The sequence below is a fragment of the Diadema setosum genome, chromosome 22, assembly GCF_964275005.1.
Source record: "Diadema setosum chromosome 22, eeDiaSeto1, whole genome shotgun sequence".
Taxonomy (NCBI): domain Eukaryota; kingdom Metazoa; phylum Echinodermata; class Echinoidea; order Diadematoida; family Diadematidae; genus Diadema; species Diadema setosum.
The window spans coordinates 19,167,280-19,188,393 of record NC_092706.1 but is presented as its reverse complement, the minus strand read 5'-3'; the positions used below and the strand labels follow the sequence as shown (position 1 = coordinate 19,188,393).

Genomic DNA, 21,114 nt, shown 5'->3' with positions numbered 1-21,114 from the left:
CTTTGCCGCTGATGGTTGTATGAACAGTAAATCATCAGCTCAAATTATACGTCGTCCGATAATAATGCACTAATGAGCCTCGGCTTCGGGGTGTAATGGGCTTTGATATGATGGGGCGGGGTCTATTCACTTTTGAATAGCCTACTGCACGAATGATACAGGGCAATTGAATTACACATTTCTTTTATCTCCGATATTAAATTTGCAGATAGCGACGGAGATTTTTTTTTTATATATATGTACAGCACGAAAGATTTAAAATCTAATGCATGATGCATTAAATTGCACTCAAAGCCAAATTTGATTGTTTAAATGGTGTCGTGTGCTACTCTGTACAGCTCTTGGCTGCTCTTTCCCCCTCTCTCTCATTCTTCTAATGACCTTAATATGTCATCAATGAATTCAAAACTGACTATTTACAGCAAATTTTGACATTTTTCCCTCTGGCGACCAAAAAACACGTATCATAACAGTTTGGAAATTCTGATTTAATTGATTCAATACAAGTTTAAAAATGTTTCGCTCTTATAGTATGTTTTGATTAGACTTGTCATATTGCGACAATTTTGTTGACTTGTTTCTCAGCAACAGATCCGATTCCGTCAACAGCGTGGACAACCTCATCACCAAGTTCGTCTTCCACTGATGTTCGGAGACATTTCCGTGAGAATTCCTTCACGTTAGTCGAACGACGCATGACAGTTCATCCCACACTTGTGACGTCATTGCGCACTTCACGGAGTGTGGCGCACTGCGCAGGTCACTGCAGTAAGATGTCAGACTGCACCCTATTTGCATATCAGTCGACCAATCATGAATGTGTGATTCTGACTGCGGCGGGAGATCAAAGTCAACCAATAGCTGACGACGATTCAAATTATTACGCCCTCTATAGAAGAGAATAATTTGCATGCCAGAGCTGCCAAACTCGTTCATTTTCTCTCTCTTTTTTTTTTTTTTTTTTTTTTACATTGACTTGAAAAAAACTACCTGAACAGTTGTACATTTATATTTGAGGTAGTATCGGCAGTATCAGTGAACACCATTTTGACGATCGAGATACTCTGGACTGCAATACTTTTGTTGTGTTTGTTTTGTTTATTTCTCTCGTTGTTACGACATCTGGAAGGGACGGAGGAGAGAACATTGATTTTCTTGCTTTCGGTTAAAAACTCAAGTCGTACTATCCAGGCGGGAGTGAAAATATCTCCTTAATCAGTCAAGGGTTGTTAAACATTAAACACCCTTTCCTATGATCACCGGCCCCAAAATGGCAGCTATAGTCTTTACTTTTTATTCTGTCTCCAACACGCTACAGACACAAAACTTACATGAGTGGCCTAATACTGCACAGCGAGTGTTGCTTCAGGGCTGATATCCGACGTCCTGCACCAGTCCCAACAAAACTATAAGAAAGGTTGCGAAAGCAAATCATTTAATTTCGGCATTTTTTCAGACGCGGAAAAAGTGAGCAAATCACTCAATTTCTTGGGACATTGCTATGAGTTATGCGTGTTGACTGCAGCCACACCAAGAAGTGTCCGTGGTGGGCGTGGAATCAATCACAAAGGGCGTGAAGCGCTGCGGAAAATGCCGGGTATTGCACGACAGCGCGGAGACCTATAGGATACGACACCAGAAGATAAATTAATGGGTTGTGACGATCAGGATGATTTTCCGACAGCTACTTAGATGCGCAAACAAGAAATAATGCACGCCTCCGTTTTTCTTGAGGTTTCTACGTCGTTTACCTGCTAGTCTTCATGAGGATTGTCTGGGTCCCCCTCTTCATGGGAGCAACTACCAGCAGGCAGAAGCCCTTTTTACACTTGTTTTTCTTAACCCCGGACTTTCTCTGACCCAGGACTATCGTTAGTCCCGAACCAATTTTTTTCAGCTTTTTACACTGGCCAATTAGTCCCGTACTATCTCTTGTCCGGGGCTAAGGAGAAAACTGACCTTTTTACACTCGTATTTCCCAGCCCCGGACTTTCCTAACCACATGAATATTCATGATTACGCTGTGCACTGTACACGTACACGCATGCACCGGGCAGCACTTGATTACCTCGTTTCTGATTGGTCAGTGGGGGTCGGACTTCGTCTCCGTCGCTTAGCCCCGGATTATTTTTTCGTTCTGTTTACACTCACTTGCTTGGCACCGCAATTGCGATGCTAACCCTGCTATTTTGCAGGGCCAGATAGTACGGGATTATCGGTGGGGCTAGCCCACTTGGGCAAAAACGAGTGTAAATAGAAAGTGGGCTAAGGATAGTCCCGTACCAACGGTGGGGCTAAGCCCCCCCCCCCCCCCCTTAGTCCCACCGTTGGTACGGGACTAAGCAAAAATTTACAAGTGTAAAAAGCCCTTTAGAGGAGTCAGGGATCGAGACATCCGTCACCTTCACGGAACGGCCGCCACGTTCGGGGTCAGTGTTGTCGGTTGCTGTGTCCCAGTAATGACTGTAGTTGTTTAATGCATGGTAGGCCCTATATTGATTTTTGTTGCAAACAAATTTAGCGAATGAAACTATTGTAATAGAGCAGACTATCAAAAAAAAAAAAAAAGAAAGAAAAGAAAGAAACGTCGCCACGGAGATCGATATGCCCAGGGAGGTCACCTCCCTGATATGCCTAAGCCACAATGCATTATTCTTCCGATAGACCTATAATGTTGCCGATGTGAAAAGACGATTTCACATGGTTGGCAAATAATCATCTGGTAAGTACAATACATCAATTTCATGACAGTGCTTTGAGCCATATTCAAAATGTGGAAAACAGGTAAAATTTTAGCATAATAGTTGACCTTTGACTCCTTGAAGAAAACTTTTCATAGGCCTACGTAATTAATCACTGTGCGGTGATGAATGTATAATACACTGTAATAATAAAAGTTTACACTATAAGTGTATGCATTACATTTACATTCATTTCCACAGTATAAATAGAGTAATTTCAGCATAAAATGATTTGATGTTAGCATACCCTTCTACCAACTTGGCCTTTGACCCCTGATCTTTGACTTCATGAAAACATAAGAGAATCAATGTCAGGCAATACATGTATACAGGTATGTACTCCGGGGTATGTATACTAGGTTTCAACTGGTTTAACAGGTTTAACAATCTCTAAACTGAAAATAAATCCGGCAGGAGCTTAGAAGGGGCCGGCCTCTATGACTTTCGGCTTTGTCTTTGTTCTTGGGCCCTTGAGAATGTTGACTTTAACCGGTTCATCATCTGAGGAAGAAATACGGTTGCGAGATTGGATCCTTGCCACACCCCCGACAGCTTGTGTATTATTGGCATGTTGAATCCTGCAAGTTGGGACAGCTTCCGTGTCTTTACCGCGCACTCGCTCATATGGATCCGCATCGCATCCGGGCTTTCCTGAAACATTCCGGGCGGCTATAAACGCAGCCAAGCTGCCCGCGCCGCAGGATTCTTTCAGGAGCGCTTGGGCGGAAGAGGAGCAAGTGGTGTGGTGGGATGTCCTGATGACTATGTCCTCATGACAATGCAGACAATTCAAATCGCAGATTGTGTCAGGAGGGTCATTTCCACGTTCAAATTTTGGTCTCGATAAAAATCCGGAGGCAGAAATTTTGCCCACTCCCAAAGTTCATGAAGCGGCAGGCAGCGATTTTGTCGCCGCGGAGGGCGTATTTTGTGGAAGGGAATTCATTTGGAAAAGGGTCTGGAAACCAGACTAGAGCTATATCTGATGTATCAATTGTATTTATTAAAATGGATATATATGTGTATATATGTGTGTGTGTGTGTGTGTGCGTTTGTGTGTGTATAACACTATGTCAGTTTTATTTGTTGGAATTTATCGAAAAATTAATAAAATCGGCTTTCAAAAAGGGTTATGTTTCAAACACTTTCACAACATACAGATCTGATTTATACTTTTGCATATTTTGGTATAGCTGACGGGTTGTGGGGTAGAAGACCTGCAGGTCATGATAACCACTGGTCCAGGTTTACCTTTTTCTTGTCCCTGTGTCAAAAGTCACAATCAAGGCCTACAATATTTCCATTTCTGCTTTGTTGTGTTAAGTTTTGTGTGTGTGTGTGTGTGTGTGTCATGTTGAATCACATTTTAAGACCGTCTACTATAATAAGAGACCATTATAACCAAATAAAATTTAATATAGTATGATGAAAACACGCAAAACATGCACACATTGCATGTTGTTTCACCCATTAATAGCTACTGGAATGTCCGAAACCGCCCATCTTACTACTCCCTAAAACGCCCAAAACGGCTGTCCACTTTCTTTTAAATAGTTTTATGCTTTACCATTTCTTTTTTATTTATTATGTAATTTGAAAGGTCAAGGTTAACAACAATATGTCAGAATAATTACTTAAGTGACACCCATTCTCGTGATAAAGTCTTAATAAGCTTTCAAATATAATACTTATAATATAGGTAAAGATAAACATGCAGTGAGCTATATTTCACATATATTTAGAAAGTTGTCGAAATGAGTGTAATATTGCTGTACCTTCCAGGGAACCATAGCCCATTATATACAGAATCGCCAGTTGCTAAAGGGTTAATGAAATCTCATCACCCGCTAAAAAGCGATGTCAAATGCGATGCTTCAACCTGTAATTAATTTTGTTTAAATGTTACATTATTTTAAGAGAAAACGTAAAGTTGTTTTTACTTGAAATCATGATTAGTTTTGAAAAATCCGCATGTATTAAAAGTGATGTTACAGTTCACTATTCTAAAGATTCGTCACCCCAAAGGTTCATTATTCTGAAGATTCATTCTCCAAAAGATTCGTCATTGCGAAAGTTCGTAACACCAAGAGTGTAATAATATTCAGCATTCCGAAATTTGTTCTTTCCAACATTTGTTTTTCCAAAATTTCATAATTCCGAGAGTATATCTAGGGTTCGTTATTCCAAATGTCTAACTCTTTCATACGAAAGTCAAATATAAATAAAGGTTCGTCATTGCGAAGCTTCGTTTATTCGAGAAAAAAAAAAGAAAGAGAAGAGGGTTAGGTATTCTTCCAAAAGGTCACTTACTGGAAAATTATACGGTTTGTCATTTTAATGGTTTATTTCTCGAGTCACCTTTTTTTTCACTTTCCTCCGGATTAACAAGCCTTAGGTCCCGATATCTTCTTCCGATAAACAAACCTTCGGAATAATAAAAAAATCCTACCATTTTCGGACAAATGAACCTTTGTAAGAATGAACCTTTGGAGTAACGCTACAGAACTGGAAAATAATAATGATTCACAGATCATATTTCATTTTCACACGCAAGAGCATGAAGGCATACAGAATTTGTGTTTCATAAAAACGATCCTATATCATTTAAGATTACTGTATGTGTAACGTGCACGAGTTCTCCTCGGAAACGGCGTGTGTCACACCAAAGAGCAAACGCAGTGATTTCTATTTAAACACTCTGAAATGTGAAGCAGAGATGCTCACTAATATTTGCTCTGCTCAGAGTGGTATTTCGTAAGCAATCTGCTTGTCATTGTAACAAACTTTCACTACAACTGCCTTTGTTTTACGTGAATTTTGTACCATAGTTAATGATGATTATTTTTGCATCTGAAATCTTACTTTGTTATACACTGTAACAAAATTTCGTTGTAACATTACAATGTTGTAACGGTGTAACGGCATGAGGGAGTGCACTGTATTAATAAATAAGTTGTGGGTTTTGTTTTCAGTTAAGGCATGTCAAGAGCTGTATTTTTTTTTTCATTTATTTATTTTTATTTATTTATTTTTTTTTTTTTTTTTTGGGGGGGGGAGGGGCAGTATCAAAGGTGACGATGCCCTGGAAGAGGCCACATACAATTCACATTTTATTGGTAAAATGGATATGTGCTACTTTGACTGTATATGTTGTGATATTGTAACAGCAAATGAAGTACACGTTTTGTATGAAACAAAGTATGAAGACCTGTATACAGTGTACTCCCGTTATAGCAAACACGGTTATAACGAAATTTTGGGAACAACGAAATTAAAATTCAGGCCGCAACATTACCCTTCTATATTTTACGTATTTTTTTTTATTTGTTCGGTTATAACGAAATTTCGATAAAACGAAAGAAAACTGCCGGTCCCGAGGACTTCTATCCACTGTATTGTCTGTATTGTGCTAATGTGTTGGCCATGCACAGATCACCATATTCACAGAACTTGCTATCTGATTTACCCCATTAGATGGTACTACAATCATTTCATTAGTGAACAACTTTCAAACGGCCGATCGCTGTTCTCAAAAAAACATGTCAGGACATTGAGATGGCCCGGTGGCCTGGGGTCAATAAATTGAAGTAGGGCCACCATGTAGGCCTACCTATCTTCGTGTTCCTAGTGGACCACCAGAGAAAAAGCTTGTGTATGTGTATACATATACATGTAAATACTAGTATATATACACTGTGTATATATATATATATATATATATATATATATATATACACACATATGTGTGTGTGTGTGTGTGTGTGTGTGTGTGTGTGTGTGTGTGTGTGTGTGTGTGTGTGTGTAAACCTATCATCTGCCACTGTGTAGAGACCCCCCTCCCCCTTCCTCCCTCACTCTCTCTAAACAGTGGATTTTAATATTGTTATTATTATTATTATCATTGATTCAGTGTCAAACATCTTGGGTTGGTAGCAGGCTGCATAACACGTACATGCCGTATAGTTACAGATGATGACATGTTGTGAAAATTGACAGGCCTATGCTTGCCATCAGGATTTCCTAGACATACATGCAGTAACTTGAAACTGTGTTATCGCGGTAAAAATTTCTTTAAAGGGACCGTATAGTTTTGGTTGAGACAGGAATTGTCAATTTCAGAGATACATCATTTTAAAGCAAATCTGTGCACATTAGGTGGAAAAAAAATGATGTAAAATCTTTGTACATGATTATGCGCGATCAGACTGGCAAAAGATCGAGAGGATTATGATTGCGATCTTTAAGATCTCGAAGTTTTGTTAGTGTTACCGAAAACTTCCTGCCACCTCCGCCAATGTTCTCGATCTTTTGCAAGTGTGACCGCGCCTCAGTGTTGTGATAAACTTAAATAACTACGTTAGAATCACAGTGAGGAAGACGAAATGGAAAAGGAGATTTGTGACACACATCTAGCTAGATTTGATCCTTCTTCTTCTGTTATGAATATGTAACTTAGACAACTTCCAAGACTCTGGAATTGTCTCGGCCAGTGCAATCTGCGAAATAAAGGGGTTCACTCCTTCCTGGTCCTTCTTTGTTTGTTTGTTTGTTTGTTTGTTTGCTTGCTTGTTTGTTTGCTTTTCTTCTTGAACATACGAGGATAGCATGCCACCAGAAATAACCACCATGTATTGTAATTCGATTTTGTCTTAACTTTGCTGGATGACACCAAGCTCCCTTGTCTGCCTGACTTTTGCTAAATGGGTGAGTTAGCCGGTCCCTTTCCTCGAACATTACTGTTATGAATCCTGATAACCACCGAAAACTGATATATTTTACTTAAAATCAATCTTGCTTCCATTAAATGTCACTTTTTATATAACGCCTAAAAAAATCCTTATCATTTGATTGGTTGTTCGACATTGATCATTCGACCCATTTCACTTGTAGACGTCATCATCCGTGTAACTTTGGATCCATACGATTTGCTCCATTCCACGCTCGCCGAGAGCCCAGCACACTACGCGTGTAGAATAAAACGCTCGAGTTTGCAGTGAATGCGACAGCGCGCGAGCATAAGGCGCTCAGTGGGCACTCTTTAGATCTCAGATTGTCTCTTGTTTCTAAATTCATAAAACATCAAATGACAAGGATTCATTTTAGGCGTTATATAAAACAAATAATAAATGTTTTTCATTCGTGCAATTGACAGAATATTTCAGTCGGTGAAAGATGAAATGTTTGATCCATTCAACGAGGCGCAGCCTCGTTGAATGGATCATTTCATCTTTCAACTCATGAAATATTCTGTCCATTGCACTCATGAACATTCATTATTTGTATACTATTGATCACTATATAATTATAGATATGGAGCTTAAGTCCATACTTCATGTTGGTACAGTAGAAACATTTACTAAATACCATGTCTATAAATGGTTTGTAGAAGAGGTAAATCGTTGCCTTTTTACCTCTCATTGCATGCTTTATCAAGTATATACTAGTAACTGTACAAATGTAGTTTGTGAATCCATGTTGTCACTTAAATTTCTTACACAAAATTTAGGACAGGCCTATATGGATCTTTTAATGCAGGACCTGAGTTTTCCACCACCTTGCAAACATCAAGTTACTTTTGTTCCCTTGAATCCAAAAATTTATAGGCTTGTAGATTATCATGGTAGACCTTCAAACCGAATTAAATATTTAACAAAATCATCAAGAAATGTAGCCTATAGATCACACACAAACCATCCACAAACATGACCTTTGACCCTATAAAAGATGGAACAAATGGGGCATCACATGCAAAATCTACTTCACCGTCACCGTCTCTATGGGGAATTACTTACCCATGTAAGCCCTACACTGTATAGGATTGTAGATTACATCATGATAATCCTCCATACCAAATTTGAACAAAAGCCATTAACAAATGTGACCTCTAAAATAGAGCGCACACAGACTATGCACAAAAATATTGCATTTTACCCTTTAAAAGACGGAACACTGGGGGCAGCATCCCCAAAAGTTATAGGTGTGGAGATATTACTCATATAACCCTCCATACACAATTTCAAAGAAATCTTTTATGGATTGTGACGAATGTGACGCGGTGGCGGCGGAGGCGGCAGTGTATCACTGGTGAATCCAAAGTATCCTCTGGCATACATGCTGGGGGGATACAATTATTACTACACATGTACATTAGTGGGCGTTTCCTGCATTGGTGGGCACTGTCCTCCAATTTCTACATTGTGGGCAATTTTTTACATTTGTGGTTGATGTATTTCTACATTTGTGGGTTCCACCGTTCTCAATTGAACAATTGAGATTATATCCCCCCAAGGATGCTACCAGGCAAGTTTGGCGAAAATCTGTCATGGGGTTTTCAAGACGATGAAAATACCAAAAGCATATGATGGATGCCTAAATACATCGTACATGTAATAACATCAGCTCACTTGAGCCTTTGGCTCGGGTAAGATAACAACTTATATTCTTTCCACTACAAGGATATACACTGTACATGTAATTTGGTTTCATTGCATCTAGGTTTTCATTCTTTCATTCGTTTTATTTCATTCTTCAGATAAAAATGGTAAAATAACAAGCATTCATATATACACAACGCAATATGTACAGGCATAAAAGTGTAGAAAAAAAACCCAAAACTAGAAAGGTCGCTATGGCGACTGGTATGCCTCTGCCTTAATGCATGGTTCTGCTAATACATGTAGGTCTACACAATGTCTTGACAATGTGTGATGAGTTTCACATAACTGGCAAAATATTAAAATGACAGGTTTGTCACAAATGTGTTGAATGTTCACTTTCCTTGAACTAGGTTTAATTGGATGGAGGGCTATACTGCCTAGGAGCACAGGTATTTGGGGATTTGAGGATTTTTACTTCACTTTTGACCTTTTTTTAATAAGTCTATGCATTGATTAAACTTTCAAGGTATGGTGAAAAAAGTGCAATTTCACTAACAACAAGAAAAAAAATTGCATTTTAACTTGGCCTTTGACCCTGGAACTTTGACCCTAAGAACCTAGAATTTCCAAGAGAATCACTGTCAGGTAAAACATGCATAGATATATGTACTCGGTTTCATGATGATACCTTGAGTCACTTTCAAGATATGGACCAAGTAATGAAATAGAGCACTTTCACTTGACCTTTGGACAAGAAACTTCCAAGAGAATCTCTATTGGGTTATACATGTAAATATCAAGTTTCAAGAAAAATCCGGCAAGTATGGCATTTAAATATGACGGAAAAAGAGAAATTATGAGTTGACCTTGACCTTTGACCCATGACCCCAAATTCCCTAGATATTCACTGCTAGTCAGTACATGCATATGTACTAAGTTCCATGAAGATAGCTTGAACCATTTCCAAGATATGGAGAAAACAGTGAAATTTTAACATTTTCACTTGACCTCTGACCCTTGACCTCATGACTTGAAACTCTCTCTGCAGAATCTTTATTTGGTATTACATGTATACACCAAGTTTCCAGAAAAAAACCTCCAGGCATTGCATAAATATGGGGGAAATAGTGAAATCTTGAGCATTTGACCTTTTGACCTTGAGCATGTGCCCCTAAAAGTTGATAGGCACAACTTCGTCTATTAATACATATTCATGCCAAGTTTAATTAGGATATCTTAAACGTTTTTTTTAGTTACGCTGTCCACAAATTCATTACGGACGGACGGACGGAAGGACGGACAACCCGAAAACATAATGCCTCTGGCGACACTTCGTGGCGGAGGCATGAAAAAAAACACAAACATTTCAGCCATCAAATACAGTAGAACAAACATAGAGTACACTACATGTAAAACAAAGAAAAATGAAATAAGATTTATCAGTTAAAGCCTATTAGGCTTGACATGTAGACACACTCATTATGTATGACATAAAAATAACATTTACAGCACAAAATTACTCCATGTGGGTTGTGTGTGAGCATGTGTCTATGGATGTGTGTGTATATAGAAAAAAATGTTTAACAAGAGACTGAGTCAAACATAAAAAGACAAAAAATGAAACTCATTCTTAAGATTTAAATGAATTCAGAAATTGGATATTGCGTAATGATGGAGGCAGAGAATTCCACACATTTGGCCCAATTTACCGAATTGATATAGACAGGGAATGGGAAGTTACTCTAGAATTGTGAAAGAGTTGTCTACTTTTGTTGTCATAATTATGTACATCCAGATTCAAAGAAAACATTTCCATTAGATACTCCAGTAATGTATTGGAAAAAAAATTACGCGGTGCGTAACATATGTCCCCGCCGGAAGTAGCATTTTGTAACAAAATATGCAATATAGGTAAAAAATCAAGGTCAAAGGTCAAAGAAGTCAAAGGTCAAAATTCTGTGTAGAAGTTTTGAAGCCCTCACCTAGTGCTATCACATAAAGCAAACGGAATCGAAATTGGGTTAGAAATGGCGAAGGAGTAGCATTTTGTAGCCAATGTACAAAATAGGTCAAAAATCAAGGTCAAAGGTCAAAGAAGACAAAGGTCAAAATTCTGTGTAGAAGTTTTGAAGCCCTCACCTAGTGCTATCACATAAAGCAAACGGAATCGAAATCGGGTTAGAAATGGCGAAGGAGTAGCATTCTGTAGCAAAATGCACAATATAGGTCAAAAATCAAGGTCAAAGGTCAAAGAAGTCAAAGGTCAAAATTCTGTGTAGAAGTTTTGAAGCCCTCAACTAGTGCCATCATATAAAGCAAACGGAATCGAAATCGGGTTAAAAATGGCGAAGGAGTAGCATTTCGTAGCAACATGTACAATATAGGTCAAAAATCAAGGTCAAAGGTCAAAGAAGTCAAAGGTCAAAATTCTGTGTAGAAGTTTTGAAGCCCTCACCTAGTGCTATCACATAAAGCAAACGGAATCGAAATCGGGTTAGAAATGGCGAAGGAGTAGCATTTTGTAGCAAAATGTACAATATAGGTCAAAAAATCAAGGTCAAAGGTCAAAGAAGTCAAAGGTCAAAATTCTGTGTAGAAGTTTTGAAGCCCTCACCTAGTGCCATCACATAAAGCAAACGGAATCGAAATCGGGTTAGAAATGGCGAAGGAGTAGCATTTTGTAGCAAAATGTACAATATAGGTCAAAGGTCAAGGTCAAAGGTCACGACTGAAATTCTGTGTACAAGTTTCAAAGCTCCCATGTAGTGCTATCATATAAAGCAAACAGAATCAAAATTGGCTCATAAATGACAGAGAAGTAGCAAATTGAAGATTTTGATCACACACGGACGCACACACGGACACACGGACGGACACACGGACGGACACACGGACGGACGGACGGACACACGGACACACACACGTACGGAGCCCGTTTCATAGTCCCCTGCTCGAACTCGTTCGGCGGGGACAATAATGATGCATAATCATACAAATCATTAATTTATTGATATCATAAACATTAAAAGGGTTCAAACTATAGAATAAAGGCATAGATGAAGCATACAATACGGCATTTGAACAGATATGTAGAGCCCTTTTTGAAGATGAAGTTTGCAGAGTTTGGACGGGTATGCAGTGGCCCACACAGTGTTGCAATACATAATATATGGAAGAATAAATGCATTGTACATCATAAACAAAATACAAAGAGGGACAAAATGCTTTATATGCTTTATTTGTACTAATGATTCTGGATGCTTTCGAATTGACATGATTAATATGAAAATCCCAGGCAAAATGTTAATCTAATATCACTCCCAAGTACATTACTACTGAGCAGTGTTCAATATCAGTGTCATTTATATACAGTGATATATTTTAACTTTCACTCAAATTTTGTGAATAACGAAATACAACATATTTTGTTTTAAGAACATTAAATGAAAATTTATGACAAAGAAGCCAAGTGCGAACTAAATTCAAATTTTCATTTATGGAATCATTCAAAAGTGAGAAATCAGAATAGGATGCTACTAAAGTAGTGTCATCTGCAAATAATAAAAGCTGAAAAAACGGCGCACATTTTAACAGTTTATCATTATATAAATCACAAACAAAAGGGGTCCTAATCTATACCCCCTGGGGAATGCTGCATAATAATGAATTGCTATTAGAACAGTAAGTAATGCTCTTTGGTGCATTTGGTGAAGAAGATGCTCAACCTCCAAGACAGCAGAGAGGCTAAATCCACCATTTAAACAACATTATATTCCCTCCTACCTCTAGTTGTGATTACTGCCATGCCTAGTCAAAGTTGGGTCATGTCCAGTCTACTCGGTCAATACCTGTGGCTTTATAGGGGAATTCCAGTGCAGTTGAAAGTTAGCCTGAAAAGAAGGAGTACATCTTTCTTAGCACAGCAATGATAATCTGATCAAATTCGGGTAAAATAAGAAAGTTAGGACATTTTTAAGATTTGTTAATTACTTGAACAGTGGATATGAATATGCAAATAGTGAAATGATTATGTCATTCCCTCACAACTTGTCACCTGGTTTGTACATAAAAATTTGAAATTTCCAGTTTTTCATTCAAATACAATTACCCCCCCCCCCCATCAAATCCTGATATATCAAACTGATCATTACACTGAAATTATTCAACCAGGAATAACATGTTTGCAGAAAACATTTAATTTTTGCCATTTACATTAGTACATTAGTACATGATCCTGACATCATCAGCTCACTCATTCGTATATTCATATCAACTGCACAAGAACTATTCTGCAGATATTGGCAAAACTTAACAATTTTATAACTTTCCTTGTTTTTATCCAATTTTGATAAAAATTTCACTGTTGTATTATTATGATTTTACTCTCCTACTCATCCTATCTCTCTTGGTAACATGTATCCACAGCGGGAGCAATACACAACCTCCTTGATCTCTTGAATGTCTATCTCACCTCCATTCTGAGATTAAGACATTTAGAGAAAATTGCAATTGCCTGATAGCTGATCCCAGACAGAGCTATAGCAGACATGGGATGGTACTCTGAAATCCTTCCTTGGAAGAAATTTCTTCCCAAGTCAGGATTTTTTCCTCAGTGGTACAAGTGTATTCTGAAAATCTTCCTAAGTTTCTTCCTAAGTCTGTTCCCAAGTTTTTTTTCCTAAACTTAAGAAGAAACTTAGGAAGATATGCAAATAAGGATGAGATATGTACATTTCTGACTTAGGAAGAAGTTGATTCTCTAGAATGCACTTAGGAAAGAATTTTAGGAAGATATTTAAAGTTGGACAATCCTAACCCGTAATGGCACGTTATTATGTAACTCCTCCGAACGAACAAAATTTGTGCATGCAATTGCGCAATGCCAGACTGCAGTGTTATCCATAAATGTGTGGGACAATGCTGCCACTGAGACATGTGTGTGTGTGTGGGTGTGTGTGTATGCATCATACACAAACATTGTGACCACGAGCTGCGGTGATTGGAGGAGAGAGGCCAGATGACGCGTGGCTCTTTTGGCCTCTCTTCATGCGCATGCACACTGTGAGTGTGCGTCCATTCGGAAGCTCGCGTGGCTCGAACAGCCATTTTGGGTCAGGTGATTTTGAGCCCAGTGTGTGTTTGCTGACCCATTGAGCCAGCGTTATTCTTGATTGATTGATTGATTGATTTATCAGGTTTATTGCCATCCAAAAAACACAAAGACGGGTGAAAAGTCCGAAGACTTATAATTCCCGTTTACAAAACAAATTATACACAAATACGTGAAGATACCTTTTACAATATACAATGCAAAGAATATTATTATCACAAAACAACACAACATTTGATACAGAATAGGGGGAGGCAGCGTGCTGCGTTCATCTCCGTGCCGCACAAACCACTCGCCACAATTGTAAGACTTTAAGAAAGCCCCACCCCTGTCCTAAGTACATTGTTAAGATATAGCAAGCTGCAAACATCGTGATAGGCACATGTCATTCACTGCGTGCAACATGTACTATCATGCGTGAAATGGGCATGAGAAAGGAGACTTGCCACGCACACATGTAGATTTATCCCTACGTCATAAGAAATATGCGATTGTCATTGGGTGGTTCCTTATGATACGGCATTTCACATTATTGGCTTAAGAAAGGACTTGGGTGGGGATAAGGATGGCATAATATCCATTAAGAAGTTTCTAGGAAGAAATTTCAGAAAACCAATTCTGTCTTTCCTAGGCACTTCCTAAGTTTCTGACTTAGGAAGAAACTTAAGAAGAAACTTAGGAAGATTTTCAGAATACCACTCATGGTGTATATGTTTTCTTCAAACATACCCACAAGTCTGGGCTGTGAAGTCCAGCAGTTGCAATCTCTATGTCCTCTTAGGAACTCCCAAATCACAATCAGAGCAGTGCTCTTCTGTACTTAAATCACAGTCCAATCCGTACACCTCGTACAGAAGTTGCAGTGATCTATCTTCACATATGATGCACTTTCTTCCGGAGGCCACAAGCTCATCTTCTGCCTCCTGAAATTGCTCTTGGGCACCAACTTCATCCTCGCCCTCTTCAATGACTCCATCAACTCCATCTTCTTCATCTTTGTCCTCAAATAAGATGTTGAATATCTCCCAACAAGGTCCTCCACATCTTCTGCCTGCCTTCTGAATGATAGCAACAAGAAAGATGTACAAGTCTGATATTCAAGAACAAAAAGGATAGTCAATCAAGAGAAATTACTAAATATTCTTACATGCTTCTGGAAATATTTACTGATCATACATAATCAGAGGGCAATATCATTCTGTATCCTACACTGTTATTCACTCACAATGTATGTGCACACATAATAAATTTGCTGTGATTGCCAATTCCAGTGTCTGTACAGAAGGATTTTTTTCTCTTTTTGCATGCAATTTTTTCGCACTTTGCCAGATATGAATTTTGCATTTTTTTTTCATATCACAGAATCAAAATTTAAACAGTACTACACACAACAAGCAAAAAATTTGTGTGCCTTTATTTTTGCAATAGTTTCATGTTGTGCGAAATGTGTAAAAATTTCCATACCATGAAAATCTGTACTTTTATAGTACAGTGTATTGCTATTAAATTGTAATAGGTACAGTACATGTGCAAACTCACATTGCTATTTGACTTGAACTCACACATAGTTCAGTATTTTTCATAGATATCAGCAGCTCAGCTTTAAACCACATGTCTCAGGACCTCCCCCCCCCCCCCCAACATCCCCCCAACATCCCCACAATCCCACAATCACATACTCTTGGATAATAAGAAATGACAATAAAACCACATTACTCCCAACTGGGTTCTTCCTAAAAATCCCACAGCATGGGTGGGGGTAGGGGGAGAAGGGCCAGGTCCCTATTGCTGTCAGCAACCCCACATTTCTCCAGCAGTCATTCCCCTTTAAAACACATGGGAGCCCCTCTGACCTACACACACAAACACAGCGATACACATTTATTTGTCTTTGATTTCCCCACCCCCACATTCTCTTGCAGTCACTCCACCATAAAAAAAGAAAATTATATACAGGAGCCCCTTCTGACACGCACAAACACATGTGTACATACTTTTGCAGCTTATCAAAGGTGTGAATATACAGCTTATGTCATCATTAATATTTCTTTTTAAACATTAAAAAAGAATTTTAAACCCGTTTGTAAACTTTCCACCAGATGACTAGCCTTTTGCAAAGGCAGCTTGCTATAATTGCAGCACATGCACACAGAGAGCATTGGACTCACACGCACAGCGCTACAGGCGAGCTGCGAGAGTGGCAAGTGCCTTTTCAAAAGCAACATCATGATACTCATCATGAGCCTCATACATAATTAATATATTATGCTAATTTATTTGCAGAATTCATATGTTATACTATCGACCAATGAAAATGCCAGAGATTCTGGGAACAGTAAGGAAAAGTATGATTGTTTCATCCATATTAGAGGAGGGATATCCTTAAAATTATATGTAATAAGTTTCAATGAAGTACCATGCACTAGGTTTTACATTTTTAAGAATTAGTTTTGATATTATTCTACTTTGGAAAATGTATTATATTTTCTTATTATGACTGATTTGATATCATATACAATGTATATTCTTTTAAATTCACACAAATAACCTCTTATAGACATACACTCAACAAAAAAAAGAAAGAAAGTAAACACTTTTTCAAGTTTATATTTCTCATAGAATTTTTGAAGAAATGTTAGAGTATTATATACCATATGAAAGGTAGTTTAGTAAGCTATCAACTTGGTAAGTCGATAAAAAGGGAAACTTTACGCATGAGTGAACGCCCTTATTTTTCTCAAAACCAAGACAAAAAAAAGGTGGAAATTGCAAAAATGATCAAGTTGTCACTCATGTATAAATGCTCTTCAATGTAACAATAAGAACAAAAGACAAAATTAACACAATAAAGAACATGGATTCAGTTGCAAAAATATACCTGTGATCTCTATAATATCTTTGAAGCCCAAAAGATCAATAAAAGCTAGAAAATAATAAAGGAAAATCAAGAATATTCTGTCAAATCCAAATTCTATTTATTATGAATTATATTTGGTTCTTGATTTTGTCTCATGAATTCTTAAATTACTAAATTCAATGAATGAAACAGAGATATTCTGTTCATTTAATCATCTTTGTGTCCTTTATACTCCCTATGTCATTTTAACATTGAGTTGAGAGAAAATTCTTATTTTTCACCGTTGTGTTACCCACTTTGATTTTGATTGAGGTTATAAAAGATTAAAGAGAACATAAACTCATATTTGCTATTTCATTCATGTCTCTCACTGTGTTAAACTGGTCTTTTGTTATCATTATTATCTCAAAGGGAATTAGCAAATGAAAGACAGTATGAGTATGTCAATTTTTGCAATTTTCATTTTTGTGCTTTGGAGGATGAAAACAAATGTGTTCACTCATGTGTAAAGTTTCCCTTTATATTGACCAACTAATTTGATAGCCGATTAAAATACCTTTAACTTGGTATATAATATACTGTTTTTCATCAAAATCTTCTATGGAAATATTTAACTCGAAAAAGTAATAACTTTCTTTTTTTGCCGACGGTATTACAGTCAAACAGTGCCAGATCTTCTACAGTACTTAGATTTATGTCACAGTCCTACATCTGATGGTATCTCAAAAGTATGTACTCTTCTGATGATCAGTGCTTGAAACTGCCTTACATTTGCATTGTCTGAATATCACAACTAACAAGATATAGCAGCTGACATCATTCGGCCAAAACGCAAACAGTCAAGCTAACGTACGCAAGGTACTAGTATTCTCCATGTGAAATGAAATTTTTAGCAAATCTCTGTTGATGTTTCTCGGGAACTTTCCCAACAGGAAATGTGTCAATGAGGCCCAACGATGCAAAGTGCCTGATTGGGAAACGAACGTACGAGTGGGACGAATACATAGACCTAGTCATGATGTCCTTAACAAGACTACTTATATCTAAACACATTGTAGTACCATGTAGAAAACACTTAACAAACTCATGAAGAAAGGTAAAGAAAGGCTAAAACTATCAGTTGATGAGTGGGACTCAAGGATCAAACGAATGAGCACTGCTCATGTACAACACTGATAGTCCCTCAACATCATTATTAAAGCCAGGATTAACTAGAAATGTCGCTATGGCGACTGGTATGCCTCAGCGATAATGCATGATTCTCCTAATAGGTCTATAGTACATGAGGACAATGTGTGATTACATTTCACAAAATTGGCAAAATATTGAAATGACATGTTTGTCACAAATGTGTTAAATGTTCACCTTCCTTGACCTATGTTTAATTGGATGAATAGGAGAGCATGTATTTGGGGATTTAAGAACTTTAACTAGACTTTGACCCTTTCATACGTTCATGCATTGAGTAATTTTCAGGAATGGAGAAAAAGTGCAATTTCTGTATTGAACAGTAAATTGTTATCATTTTCATTTGGCCTCTGACCCTAAGTCCAGATTTATAAGAGAATTACTGTCAGGCAGAACATACATAAATATGTACTAACTTTCAAGATAGCTGGAGCCACTTCCGAGATATGGAGAAAGAAGGAAGTTCAGCAATTTCACTTGATCTTTGACCTTTTGACCTTTGACCTTCTTGGCAAAAACCCCAAGAGAATCTCTATTGGGTTATACATGCATATACCAAGTTTTAAAAAATGATCCTGCTGGCATTGCATAAATATAAGGGAAATAGTAAAATTTTGAAGTATTGCCCTTGACCTTTGACTCCTTGAACCCCAAATTCCCTAGATAACCACTGCCCATCAGTACATGCATATATATACTATGTTCCATGAAGATACCTTGAACAATTTCCAAGATAGGGAGAAAAAAAGTTAAAATTTTAACATAAAAAAGCTACTTGACCTTTTGACCTTTGACCTAATGACCCAAACTTTCACCAGAGAATCTTAATTGGGTAATACATGTATACATTAAGTTTCAAGAAAATATCTTCAGGCGTTGCATAGATATTGGATAAATAGTGAAATCTTAAGCATTTGTCCTTGACCTTTTGACCTTTGACCTTGAGCATGTGCACCCAAAAGTTGCTAGGCACAACTTCACCCCCTAATACACATACATGCCAAGTTTTATTGGGATACCTCAACAGATTTTTTAGTTACGCTGTCCACAAAATTCATTACGGACAGAAGGAAGGACGGACAACCAGAAAACATAATGCCTCCAGCACTACTTCGTGGGAGGCATAAAAAAAGAAAAAAAATCTCACGTGAATTTGAAAGGATCATCCGAGTCCGAGCAGTAGCAAACATGGTGGAACAAGCTGCACTTTAAAAAATAATAAATAAAAGGGCTGGTCATGAGAAAGCAACAGAGTTTTTCAGCACCAATCATACAGGAGGTAAGCTTGATGTTTACAGCAATACAGGGGTACATACTAATACAGGCCAAACTAAAATACACAGCCCTATCGCTGTACAAACCCGCGAAGTGCTTCGCACGGCGTCTGGTCAGTCTGCAGATTGTTCCCATCAAAATGAGGTGGGGGAGGGGTTACCAAGACATATGACATTGAGCTCGTCCTCCCCCCCCCCCCCCCACCTCAAAGTGAATATCCACAGGTCTTAGGGTCTCACTTTTTTTTTTTCTTTTCGAACTGTTTTGATCAGAAGAAAAAAAGAAATATTTGCTCCTTCCTTCATTTGCGTCCCATGAAACCCATGAAAAATTAAGGGTTGTTTTCTAGCCCCATCCCCCCCCCCCTCAAACCCACACTTTTGGGTAATAGAAAAAAACAAGGCAAGTGCCATAATGTGTCTCGCCCATACAGGTACAAAAAATTGTACGCGAATGGGATATAACAGATAAAACTAGAAATGTCGCTACAGCGACTGGTTATACCCCCGCCAAACAACATTTCATAAGCTTTGGTCAAAACAACATTTCATAAGCTTTGGTCAAAAAACTGAGGGAGTAGTTAAATCCGCAAGATCTTTCCTTGATCTTCTGCCATTAATATGCCGTTACCATGGCAACGTACTTTCGGGTACTGTCGAAAAATGCGTCTTGCACATCTACAACCAAAGGCACACATCTGTACCAAGTTTCATGGAAATTGGGCAAAAACTGAGGAAGTAGTTTGCAACACAAAATTTTCCATCATTTTGGCTCATAATATGTGAGCTGTTACCATGGCAACATACTTTTTGTCACTGTCAAGAAATGTGTCATGCTGACCTATATCCTAAGACAAACATTTAATACGAATTCCATGAGAATTGGAAGAACACTGATGAAGCAGTTTTGCCATGAAGCATTTTGCCCTATATTTTACGAATAACATGCCGTTACCATGGCAACGCACTTTTTGCCACTGCGGAAATATGTGTCTTGCACATTAACATATTCAGATGAACATCTGTACCTAATTTCATAAAAATTGATCAAAAACTGTGGGAGGAGTTCGCGACGCAAGATTTGTACCCATTTTTGCCCATAATATGCCATTACCATGGCAACGTACTTTTTGGGTACTGTCAAAAAATACGTCTTGCACATCTACAACCCAAGGCACACATCTGTGCCAAGTTTTATGGGAATCGGTTGAAAACTGAGGAAGTAGTTTGCGACGCAAGATTTGCAACAGACCGACTGCCCGACCGCCCGACCGTCCGCTGATTCCTATATACCCCCTTCAAACTTCGTTTGGCGGGGGTATAAAAAGAGATGTAATAGATAAAAAGAGATATAAGAGTAAAAACTTATGGCAAAAAAGAAACGTGCCATAAAAACTTAACATTGAGCCCATGAAGTTCATTGACCCCTGCCTGTGACCTTTGACCTTGTGGTGACAATCCACTCCCCAAGGGACATCTACCATCCAAGTTTAGTCACAAATGGAGTTATGGATCAAAAGTTATGACCCAAATAAAAACGCGCCATAAAAACTTAACATTGGGCTCT

At 38.1% G+C, this 21,114-nt stretch overlaps 1 protein-coding gene across 1 annotated transcript in view; it reads right to left on the bottom strand.

Annotated features, from left to right (window-relative positions):
- Window positions 1-17,958, bottom strand: part of LOC140245051 (U6 snRNA-associated Sm-like protein LSm5) — a 340,876-nt gene extending 322,918 nt beyond the window's left edge. Inside the window, exon 1 of the mRNA XM_072324646.1 lies at window positions 17,948-17,958. The gene's annotated coding sequence lies outside the window, so the exon portion shown is untranslated. The remainder of the gene's footprint in view (window positions 1-17,947) is intronic.
- Window positions 17,959-21,114: the final 3,156 nt, after the last annotated feature.